Source organism: Carassius gibelio, chromosome B7, assembly GCF_023724105.1.
Source record: "Carassius gibelio isolate Cgi1373 ecotype wild population from Czech Republic chromosome B7, carGib1.2-hapl.c, whole genome shotgun sequence".
In the NCBI taxonomy this organism is placed as follows: domain Eukaryota; kingdom Metazoa; phylum Chordata; class Actinopteri; order Cypriniformes; family Cyprinidae; genus Carassius; species Carassius gibelio.
This window is the reverse complement of record NC_068402.1, coordinates 9,783,672-9,795,188: the sequence shown is the minus strand read 5'-3', so window position 1 is coordinate 9,795,188 and position 11,517 is coordinate 9,783,672.

Genomic DNA, 11,517 nt, shown 5'->3' with positions numbered 1-11,517 from the left:
TATTTATATGGCTTTGATCTGTTGGCGGAGCGATGGATTTGAAGCGACGGTGGGCCGGGCATCACTGATGCGTTCTGATGTTCATCATGAAGTTGGTTTTAGCACCTGGGCCTGGTGAAGTTGAGTGGAGTTGAATAAGTGCAAACAAATGCTTTTGTTCGGCGGGACAAAGACTTTCCCAGCTTCGGGCTCATACTCGGACACTGTTGCCATTGTTTCCCCTCCATTGCTTCTTGTCACTCTTCTTGTCAAAGTTTAATTAGGACAACGAGCTCTCGCAGGCCCATTTCTCACTTCAGCAAGTTTCTAAACACTTCCTAATGAGGACAAGGCTCAGAGAAATTGGGCGTATGGGAAGGAACGCACTTGGGAAGGGAAAGTTGCACTAAAACCTGAAACACGCACAAATGTTGCTAATCGCAAGGACAGAAAGTAGTCCAAACTTTTCTTCATACAGAAATTATATTTTGCCTTTTAAAAACAGCTAACAAGCATGATGCGGGGCGAAATCGTGGGAAAGCGGAGGCAGGTGCCCTCTTCCTCTAAGCTTGGATGCTCTGGTTAATTGGCGTCCCACACCTTTTAAATGAAGGTCAAGTCTCTTCGCCTCTCTGGGCTTCAGCACCGTTTAGCAGCATTACCCGGCTAATTGCAATGACTGCATACTCAAAGAAAGCACATGACTCTGCAGACACTTCCCAAAACACATCTCAATAGAAACGCTTCAGCACTGATGAACCAAAGTGACACGAGAACACAGAGATTTAGCTACAGAGAACAGGGGCTCCAGCTCAAGAAAATAGACATGTTTTATGTAATTTAAGAGGTTTTCTATAGAAGCTTGTTTCCGTATTTTTATCTTGCAAATCTGATTTTATTCTTGAAGTTACAAGTTTACTTAAATGATATTTAAATGATATTCACATGATATGAATAATGAATGTGACAGTATGTGTCGTCAAGAAAGGGTACCAGATGAAAATCCAAAAAGAAGTGAGGTTTTAATGATAAAAATAGCGAAGAACAAACACATACATACAGTAACTTTAAGGACCAACAAACCAGAACTAAATGGAATGTAATCAGATAGAACTAACAGATTAGTTAATTAACTAAACAAGAAAAGGAACGTACCCAAATAAGTAAACTCAAAAAGAACAGGAGAACAGAAGTCCCTAACTGTGACATAATAAATGATATTCGCTTAAATTCTGATTCTAAAATATCAGTGTTGGTACTACTAGATCTGAGTTTGACACTGTCGATCATAACATACTACTAGAGAGACTTGAAAACTGGGTCGGGCTTTCTGGGATGGTAATCAAATGGTTCAGGTCACACTTAGAAGAGACAGGTTATTATGTGAGTATAAGTCTAAGTGGATGTGCATGAAACACGGAGTCCCACAAGGCTCAATTCTTGCACCGCTCTTGTTTAGCCTGTATATGCTCCCACTAAGTCAAATAATGAGCAAAAAAAATGAAATGCCTATTACAGCTATGCTGATGATACACAGATTTACCTAGCCTTATCGCCAAATGACTACAGCTCCAATGACTCTCTCTGCCAATGCACTGATGAATCTAACAGTTGGATGTGCCAAAACATTCTTCAGTTAAAAAAAAAAAAACTGAAGACATTGCATTTGAAAACAAAGATGAAGTTCTCAAGGTGAATGCAATCACCAAAAAATCAAGTCAGGAATATTGGTGTGATTCTGGAGACAGACCGTAGTTTCAGTAGTCATGTCAAAGCAGTAACTAAATCAGCATACTACCATCAAAAACAACATTGCAGGAATTAGATGTTTTGTTTCCAGTCAAGAAACAAATTTTACAATTGTGAGTTTATATCTCATAATTCTGAGAAAACACATTTATATCTCACAAATCTGACTTTAAAACACACTAGAAAAACAGCTTATATCTTAGAATTGTCACTATAGAACACATATTTGCAAGTTTATCTCACAATTCTGAAAAAATAAGAGTACATATCGCAAATCTGACTTCGTAACACTCAATTGCAAGTTTATATCAGGTTACTTTTATCACTTTCAGAAATCTGAGAAAAAAAGTCAGAATTGTGAGATAAAAATGTGAAATTATCTTTTTATTCAGTGGTGGAAAGGTTCTATAGTTTTAAAGCAGTAAATAAATAAATAATAATTATGCAACAATATTATTATGACATCTATTTTCTGTGTGCATTCATAACTCTTGCATGTCAGTTATCTGAACAAAGCCCAAACCCAAAGCATTCAATTTGAGACATGGACATGAATGATACATCTTAACTGTGAGGCTTGTTGAGAGGTTTGCTATTACCTTTTATAAGCCGTTGGATTTACATAAACTTTTCTCTTTTTATCATTTGTTTGCTTGGAGGTTGATAAAACTGGCAAAACATTAGACGAAGGCTCCAGGCCATAAGGGTCCAGAAAATGATAGAGACTTAGGAATGGTGCCTTTTGACTTGGGCCAGTAAGAAACCACTTATCAACAATCTAGAACACCCTAGCAACCATCCAGAACACCATAGTAGCCAGAAAAACACTAGCAACTGAGGTGGAGAGTTTTGCATGAGCAATAACCTTTTTCTTCAGAAAATATATGTAAATTTCTAGTGAATTAGAGATATGAATAAAAAGAAATGTATACATTTAATATTTATATAACTTGACTACAAATATGAAAATGTGTAAATGTGTAAAAATTAACCAATGTATATATCTAGTTCATTAAATATATGTTGTTGATTTAGAAATGTAAATATTTAGTACATTAATCTGCCCAAAATATGAATAAAAAATAAATGTAACTACACGGTCCATTAATTTACCCCCAAATTAATATGTAATGTTAATGAATAAATGCAAATAGCTAGTTCATTATCATGCCCACAAATATGAATAACAAATAAGTAACAATTATTTAATAAATACTAATATATAGTTCATGACTTTGCCCACAGATATGAATAAAATAAGTAAAAGTTTGTGGACTAATTTACTAGTCCACAGATACTAATAATAAATAAGCTCATCTATTAATAGTTTGTATTAAGAATAATAAATTAACCATTTAATAAAATGTATTGACATTTATAAATAAAGTCATTAATTTCCTCCCAGAGGAATATCAGCAGTGGCCTTCACTGAGCTGGATATCATTGCTGCTAACTGAAGGCCAGCGTCTCTCGAGCGGATGAGTGCAGTGGCTTTCAGCCATGAGCTCGATATGGACTGCCCATGGACCAGTCATCCTAAGATAACTCCCTCCAGGTGTTCAAAGACCCAGACAAAGAGCCTTTTCAGTCGCCTTCATGAGAATGAAGAGGACTCGAGCTTGTTGCAAAATACACTGGATAAAAGTGAAGTAAACACAGGCAGATATGGTAATATTCTGCCACAGCGCCTGGGACTGGTTTGGATAATGTCCAGCTTTGTTTTTGAGAGATAAAAACCAGCCAACTAGTCCAGTGAAGTGTGAACAAGGCAGATTTGAGCTAGTCGAAGAACTGCAGGCCAATTTAAGGATGGGTTGTTTTTTCATACAAATATATTAGTCATTATTTTCTTATTTTTCACATCTACAAAAAGCATGTTAGGAATAGCATGTCACTCATGACTCTCATGTACATTGCTAATGGATATTACACATATACACAATAAAAAAAAAACAACAACAAAAAACACACAAGGTTAAAACTCATCATGCAATAAAATTGTTTTCCTGAGTAGATGATTGTGTGAAGCGTATGTACGTTTCATCCACAAAATGACAAGGTCATGGTCAGGACTTGCAAACCTGGTCTGCCCAATCTTAAAAAACTCTCCATTAGTCGCCATGGAACAACACAAGTCTTTCAGCATTCAGTCGTCGAGTGTATTTGTGTTATAGCTGAGGCTACCGAGCTCTTGTTTCCACACGTTGGATTATTATGTACTATGCATACAATTATATTATTTGCCAAACCACTTTGAACGTGATACAGCAATAAAATACGCATGAGACTATTAAAAATATCACTTACTCAGGGTCATTTAGGCCTGATTATATACAAACGAGTTTCACATTTCTTTTGTCATAACATTTTAGCAATGCAATGAGGCAGGGTTTTATAATTTTTTTTACTTCAGACACAGTTGACTGGGTGTCTATAGAAACATGTTTGCAGTGAGTGTTAATATGAAAATCTTCACAGAAGAAGAAAGGAGTTCTTCATCATTTACTCTGCCATGTGTCTTTCATTTTGTTTCAGTTTCTCGCAAAACAAAAAACAAAAACAGAAGCAATATGAGTTTGGAACAGCATGAGGGTGACAAAATGATGAATATTTTAAAGGAATTGTTCACCAAAAAATGAAAATTTGCTGAAAATGTTCAATTCAAGATGTAGATGAGTTTGTTTCTTCATCATATTTGGAGAAATGTAGCATTACATCACTTGCTCGCCAATGGATGTTCTTCGGTGAATGGGTGCCGTCAGAATGAGATTCCAAACAACTGATTAAAACATCTCAATAATCCACAAGTAATCCACACATGCATCTTTTCACTTCACACAAGACATTAACTGATGGAGTGGAGTGGTATGGATTACTTGTGGATTATTGTGATGTTTTTATCAGTTGTCATCGGACTCTCATTCTGATGGCACCCATTCACTGCAGAGCATCCATTTGTGAGCAACTTATGTAACAAATTAACAAATTTTCAGAACATTATTTTTGTTGGGGGGGGGGGGGTGAACCATTCCTTTACATCAGGGGTGGGGAACGTTGATCCTGGAGGGCCTGCGGAGTTTAGCTCCAATTGCAATTATTTGTGAAATATACAGTACTAGCAATTTTTGAGTGAAAGTTGTTTCTACAGCAATTTTTTTTTTCAGTGTAATTTCAGGATTCAGGATCTGCTCCCAGGCTTTGACGGGTCTCTTCGGCTCCCTGCTCTTTGAAGTCGACTCGGACTCTCCTCACCTCTCCTCCTCAGCAGCAGGTTTGCTCTGTCACTGCTCGAGTGAGACAGCGCTTTGTGTTTAAGATCAGAGCAATTTGCAAGCTTATTGAGGAAAACTGTCCCACAAAAGAACCTTAGATATAACGTCTGTCATCGCTGGGTTTCTCTGGTTGGGGCTCGCGTTTCATACTTGATGAAATTACCTGGTTGCGGACAGTTTTGTGAAATTGCAGATGAGATTGCATGAGCTTTTTTTTTTTTTTTACTGCAATGCGGCAGCAAAATATATTGTGACATTGCAACAATTAATTAATTAATTTTTTTAAAGATTAAATATTAAACAAATATATTTTTTATATTTTATGTAGGAACGGGAATCATAAGGAATTTAACAATTCTGGTTATGATTCTAATTCCTGAACTATGAAGTATAATTGTTCCTACTGTAACTATAGAATTGCAAACATTCAACAATTATAAATTGGAATAAAACATAATGAAATGAAATTATTAATTGAAATTACAAATTTAAAACTCAAATGCCAACCAATGTTTTTTTTCTTTCTTTTTTATAATTAGCTTCTTTTTTTATTTTTATAAAACTATAAAAATAATATAAAATAGTAATGTATTTTCTTTTTAAAATTAAATTAAAATGACAAAAATCCCAACCAATGTTAAAAACTATAAAAACAACAACAAAATGATAACTGAACAAAAAATAGGAATAAAAGTAAATAGAAAATTATTAAATTAAATATTAGAGATCGTAATAACATTTTATTTTATTTTCAAACAATATACTCAACAGTAATATAAAAAAACTAAAAAAAAATTACAAAAGAACATTTACACTGACATTAAAACAGAACTGAAAATATTAAAATAAAAGCTAGTTATTAATATTAATAAAAACTATAATTGTATATAAATACTGCTAAAATAACACTGTCCCAAACCATAGACTTGGCTCTAGAGGTCGAGAGGTCAAGCTCAGTGGCTTTGTTTCCTTTTCGACAGATTCTGCTAACATTCTTCATTTAGATAATGATAAAAGTCTGATTTCAGCCAGTCATACTAATCAACAGCTATGGTCTCTGCAGTGAGATCTGTGGTTTGCTGTTGAAGCGAGGTCATGAGAGCGACGGCTGCTGCTCTAGATAATGTGTCGCGGGGGAGCCGGGGAACTGAGCCGCATTGTGACTACATGCAGGGCTCCTTGTCAAAAGCACTGTTCTAATGTAGAAGATTGAATGACCGAACACTGTTTACATCTCACTTTTGGCCTCGCGAAGCTCGTAAGCGAGCGAAGGGCTTCTCTGCCACGACGTCAATGTTAGCTATTGTTCCGCGACTAAAGCGTGTGAATGCGTTTGCGGCGAAGAGGACTTAAATTATTCCCCCAAGCGAAATGAACAGGCATCTGACAGATGAAACCGCTTATTAAAGAGTAGGAAATAAACATTGAAAGGACTGCGATTATGGCTGACGAAACCCAAGCTCAGTTTGGGGTTTTTTAATAAGACACGCAGGCCATTCGCTCTGTGGTCGAGCTACAGTACATCATCTCCACAGGTACTATGACAGCTTTACATTTATGCTATTAAGAGATATCAACATGTTTGAGCTAGCATCACGCTATACAGCTCACTGGAGAAGCGTCATTATCTAATCATGTGAAGTAATCAACACTTGTTTTACATAATAACGATAATAGATGCATTAAATCAGGATTCAGTACAAATGAAACTCAATCCACAGCACTTATAATGTTGATTATAATGTTAATTACAACCTATTTTTTTTGTTTGACTCTCAGTGTTTTCCATAAACTTGTTCTCTATTAATCAGCACAGGTTTTGTGTTTATGCGCTTTAGTTTTTGAGTAGGCTATATTTTGAATTAATTACTGACAAAAAAGATACACTTAAAAACCAAATTACAGTTCACAATTCACAAAATTAAGACAGCTCAAATATTTTACTAATGATATAAAAATAATAAAAAAGCTACCAGAAAAAAATATGAAAGTACTTTTTGTAAATCTTTCAAACATGGGTCCCATTCACTTCTCAATTTATTTTTTTAAAGGAAAATTAGGGACTTGTCAAAATTATGCGTGTGTGTGTGTGTGTGTGTGTGTGTGTTAATCAATATTATATACAAATGCTGTTGAATTGATCTTAAAAATAATGAACCCAGATTATCCAAACACAATATCTGTCTATATAAGAATACACAATTTATTTTTAACAGTAATGAATAAACGCTTTATGACAGACCTACCATGAACTCTGAGCTTGTTTAGGGATGAGATCTGCTTCTGTAGAAACGAGAACATGTCAGTGAAATTTTAATGTCATATTAAATAAATAAATAATAAACAGTCAAATTCTCAGTGAAAAACTGTAGCTTTAAATCAGATCCACCAATCAGAGAATCTGCTGTTACCGTGGAAACCATGTAATGCATAATAAGAACGGTTTTATGTTTACTTTATAGTTCTATCCTTTCCAAGGTTTCCACGGGAACAGTGGATTCTCTGAATAAACTACGTTCTAATCTCATTACACGTAATACAATTTTGCCATAACCTTCTAATGCATTGAGTTTTATATATATTATGTCAACTGTACCATTGTTTTCCTTTCGATGTCATCATCTGCGAGGCTTCATGGGATGTTCATAGCCTCATAAAAGTTTTTGAAAACTCTTAATCAATGTCTGTAATGTCGTGATTGAGCGATCGGTGCAAGATTTCACAAAAAAAGCCTGTCGAGGAAACGAATGGGAAAATATTTCTAGAATCAAGGGCGATGAAAATGACGAAACACTCGTAAGTTTGCGTTTTATCTGACCCAATTATTCCTCTGCTTTCTCTCCAACAGAAAACCCACCGGACCTCTTTTGGACAGCCTTCTCTCTATTGAGTACACGGTGTTGGGCTGGAGCTCTATGCATGAGCACCTAACCCAGCTCGCTGTTTTCAGGATCTGGCCCGCGTGGCCCCATCAGTCTCTCCAGCTTTATATTGAATACTGATCAAATTATGGTGTCACTTGATATATTGTCAGCACATCCAGTGGTACAAAAAATGGTGTTCGCCGAGGACAAGAAATCAAGAGCTTTGGCATAAGTGCAATGGCACGCCAGCTCATGGGAAACCTTCGTCGGAGCTCGTCGTGGGACGCGTTCCAATGGGAAATCATGATCATTTGCAAAACAAATGCTTTTAATGTCTGGCGCATAAGTGACAGAGTCAGATTTAAGAATGGAAGCCCTTAAACTGAAACACATGCGCTGAGGAGCATGTTAACCTTGATAAGCTAAACGCTAAACGAGAGGCCTGCGAGTTCTGACATAAACCATTACACCCACAGATGTCATGTTCCTTTCTGCGCTCTCCGCCTGTGCAAACCAACAGATAAACCGCTTCTAATCTCAGCCGCAAGAGGCACTGCGTCATTGTTGGCCAATTAGCTATCGGCATTCGAAAACTGCAGTCAGCATGGCAAATCTGCATGTTTTTATTTTTTTTCAGACTGAACATTATTTATTTATGCATAATTTGAAGCAGATTAAAAATATAATAATAATAAATATTTTATTGCATTAAAAGTTGAAAAGCTGGGAATAAGTCCCTTGATTTTTTTATCATCTGATCTATCGAAAACACTAAATGGACATTACACAGAGCGGTTTTAGAAGACACCGTACAGTTTGTTTTGTTTTTTTATCACTGAAAATACGTGTTCGACTGACCTTGTGCTCCACAGTGGTTCATTTCCCCGAAACATGCCAGCGGTTCTTCAGGCTTGAATTGCTCTGCTGGGAGGACAGTCGAGTTTTCATGATTAATTGCGTCATCTTAAACATTATTTTCTTTATAATTAATCACTCTAAGTTAACATACTCTACTGACAGCACTAAAATAAATATAAAATGTACAAAGTCCATATTTGTCCTAAATACACCCCCCCCCCCCCCACACACACACACCATCCAAAGGGGGTTAACTAAGGTAACTAGTCTCCTAGACCAGCCAAGCTAGTTAAGCTGGTCTGTTTTGATGGTGCTTAAACCAGCATAGACTATCTGATCAGTTCAAACGTTCATTGGCAATAAGTCTCAAACAACTGAGCTTCAGAAAGCACTGAAAGGACATTGCAAAAAAAAAAAGTGGCTTAGAAGATAGAATATAATGAGTGCATCTCTTAGGCCTATCTACTGATATCAGTGACACAATCACTAGCGGTTTTATGCAAAACCAAGAGCACTAGACTAGTTAGCATGAAAACAAGCACCGTTGCCATGCATCATCTGTTCACAGACTCTATGTCTTAAATCTGTATCATCACATTATGAGTCACTCATATGAGCAGCGGGAGACGAAACAATATCAGAGGCAATAAAAGACAGCAACGTTTGAGTGAAATGATACTTAAGCGTTCCCATTCTCTATGGCATGCTGGATCATCATTGTCATCTGTACGACATATGCTCATACTTCATATGTAATGTTTGATTTTTTTTCCTCTGGGACTTCTGCTAAAGATAACACGAGGCCTCTGCTGCCTGTTAGCTTATGTTTGACTGTGGGGTTTTCCACTGGATCAAAGAGCCAGTACTATTAAACTGGGACAAGGGTCTTTAAATCAACCTTACATTTTCTCCTGAACCCAAAATTAAGAAACCAAGTTCATTCTACACAGAATTAAAAGGTAGTCTGCATTTTAAACAGACAACAAAAGCCTTATTGAAGTCCTAAATCTATGCATAATATGTTGAAAATGCGAAATGGCAAAATGTTTCTTCTCTCGTCACATTCAGTGATGAACTACATGAATCACATACATGATTTAACCTATATATTTTCAATTCAAAACAGCAAAATTTGACAAAAAGTCAAGGAGTCCGTATCACAGGATATTCCCAGGCGGCAAGGAACTCGACCGGAAGTTGAAGTCGGGTGGGGGCTGCCATCTTTTAGCAGAAATTCACTTGCGTTAGCATTCCCATTGACTCCCATTCATTTTGGCGTCACTTTGACAGCGAATAACTTTACATCTGAGGCGTTTAAAGACTCCATTTGTCCATTATTTATTTCTAAAGATACACGACAATGTATAAAGGGCTCCATTACCTTCTATGTTACATTATGGCCCCGAAGAAACAGTTTTTGTAAAAAATAGGCTAACGAATTGCATCATAACCACTCTTCTCTCTGTCGCATTACCGTACAGACAGGAGGAGAAGCTCGCAGGCAATTAACTTAATATGGCGTACTGGCGTTACATTTTAAAATACTATACAAAATAATTAATCAGAATACTTACTCCTGCTCACTCACGCCAAAGAACTCCCCGCTCAAGCTCGCCGTCTCTGCAAGATTAACGATGGCAGTTTGCCCGCACAGCTACTAGAATATTTACATCTGTCAGACAGGTTGCTGACGTCGTCAAGCTTCGTTTGAGTCTGCGCGTCAGAAACAGAAGTGCTAAAAAATCCTAAAAATGGGCTTCACTTGTCTCAATTGAGTTCCAATAGGGTCGCTATGTCCATTTCTTTTACTGTCTATGGATATTCCCAGCTGTTGGGGTGTTGTTGGCGCAGTGGCTAAGACACATGCCTTTGGTGTGAGAGACCCGGGTTTGAATCCACTGTGAGACACCAATGTGTCCCTGAGCAAGACACTTAACCCCTAGTTGCTCCAGAGATGTGCGACCTCTGACATATATAGCAATTGTAAGTCGCTTTGGATAAAAGCGTCAGCTAAATGAATAAATGTAAATGTAATGTAATGTAAACAGGGAATGATCTCAGAACTTTAGCTAATGGTCTATGAAGATTCTCTCAAAGTTATGAACAAGCGTTCTTCCATTAACATGAACATTCGTTCCCCTGTGGCCTGTTGCATGAAGCTACATAAACAAACTCTGAGTTGCAGAGAAAAGAGAAGAATATATCTAAATATGTATAATTATAATACAGATTATAATAATGAAATTAGCAGCAAAAGGCAATTTCGTTTTGGCCCTGAAATTCCTCTACTCTAAACTGCTTTAATTCAAAGTGAAAGATATGAGGGAGTGGCTTAATTGTGTCAGATATATGTCACTTTACTCACAGCTGATTGGTCCAGTTTGGGTTTCCGATCTCTAACCCAGAAAAAACCTGCTCTTGAGCAGGGGTGTAGCATAATTTACCATGGTGACGAAACCCGCTCAAAACCAACCCACCTACTTGAGCGCAAGAACTCGAACTAAACGCAAACTTACCAGCGTAAAAACACAAACCAGCTTTGTGCTACAGGCCACTGGTCTTGATAATGTTCTCAAAACATTAGCACAAAAACAATATTCATACATATACATATTTATACATTTATACATATTTATACTGTTTGTTTCTAAAACTATTTAACTGGACGTTTGTCTATGAACCATGTTCATTGAAGTTTTTTTCTTTCTTTTTTTCCCAATAAATTTAGGCTACATTATCATTTTTAAAAAAGGACCGATATAAAAGTTGCGAAAACATTCAAAAGGAACATTCCC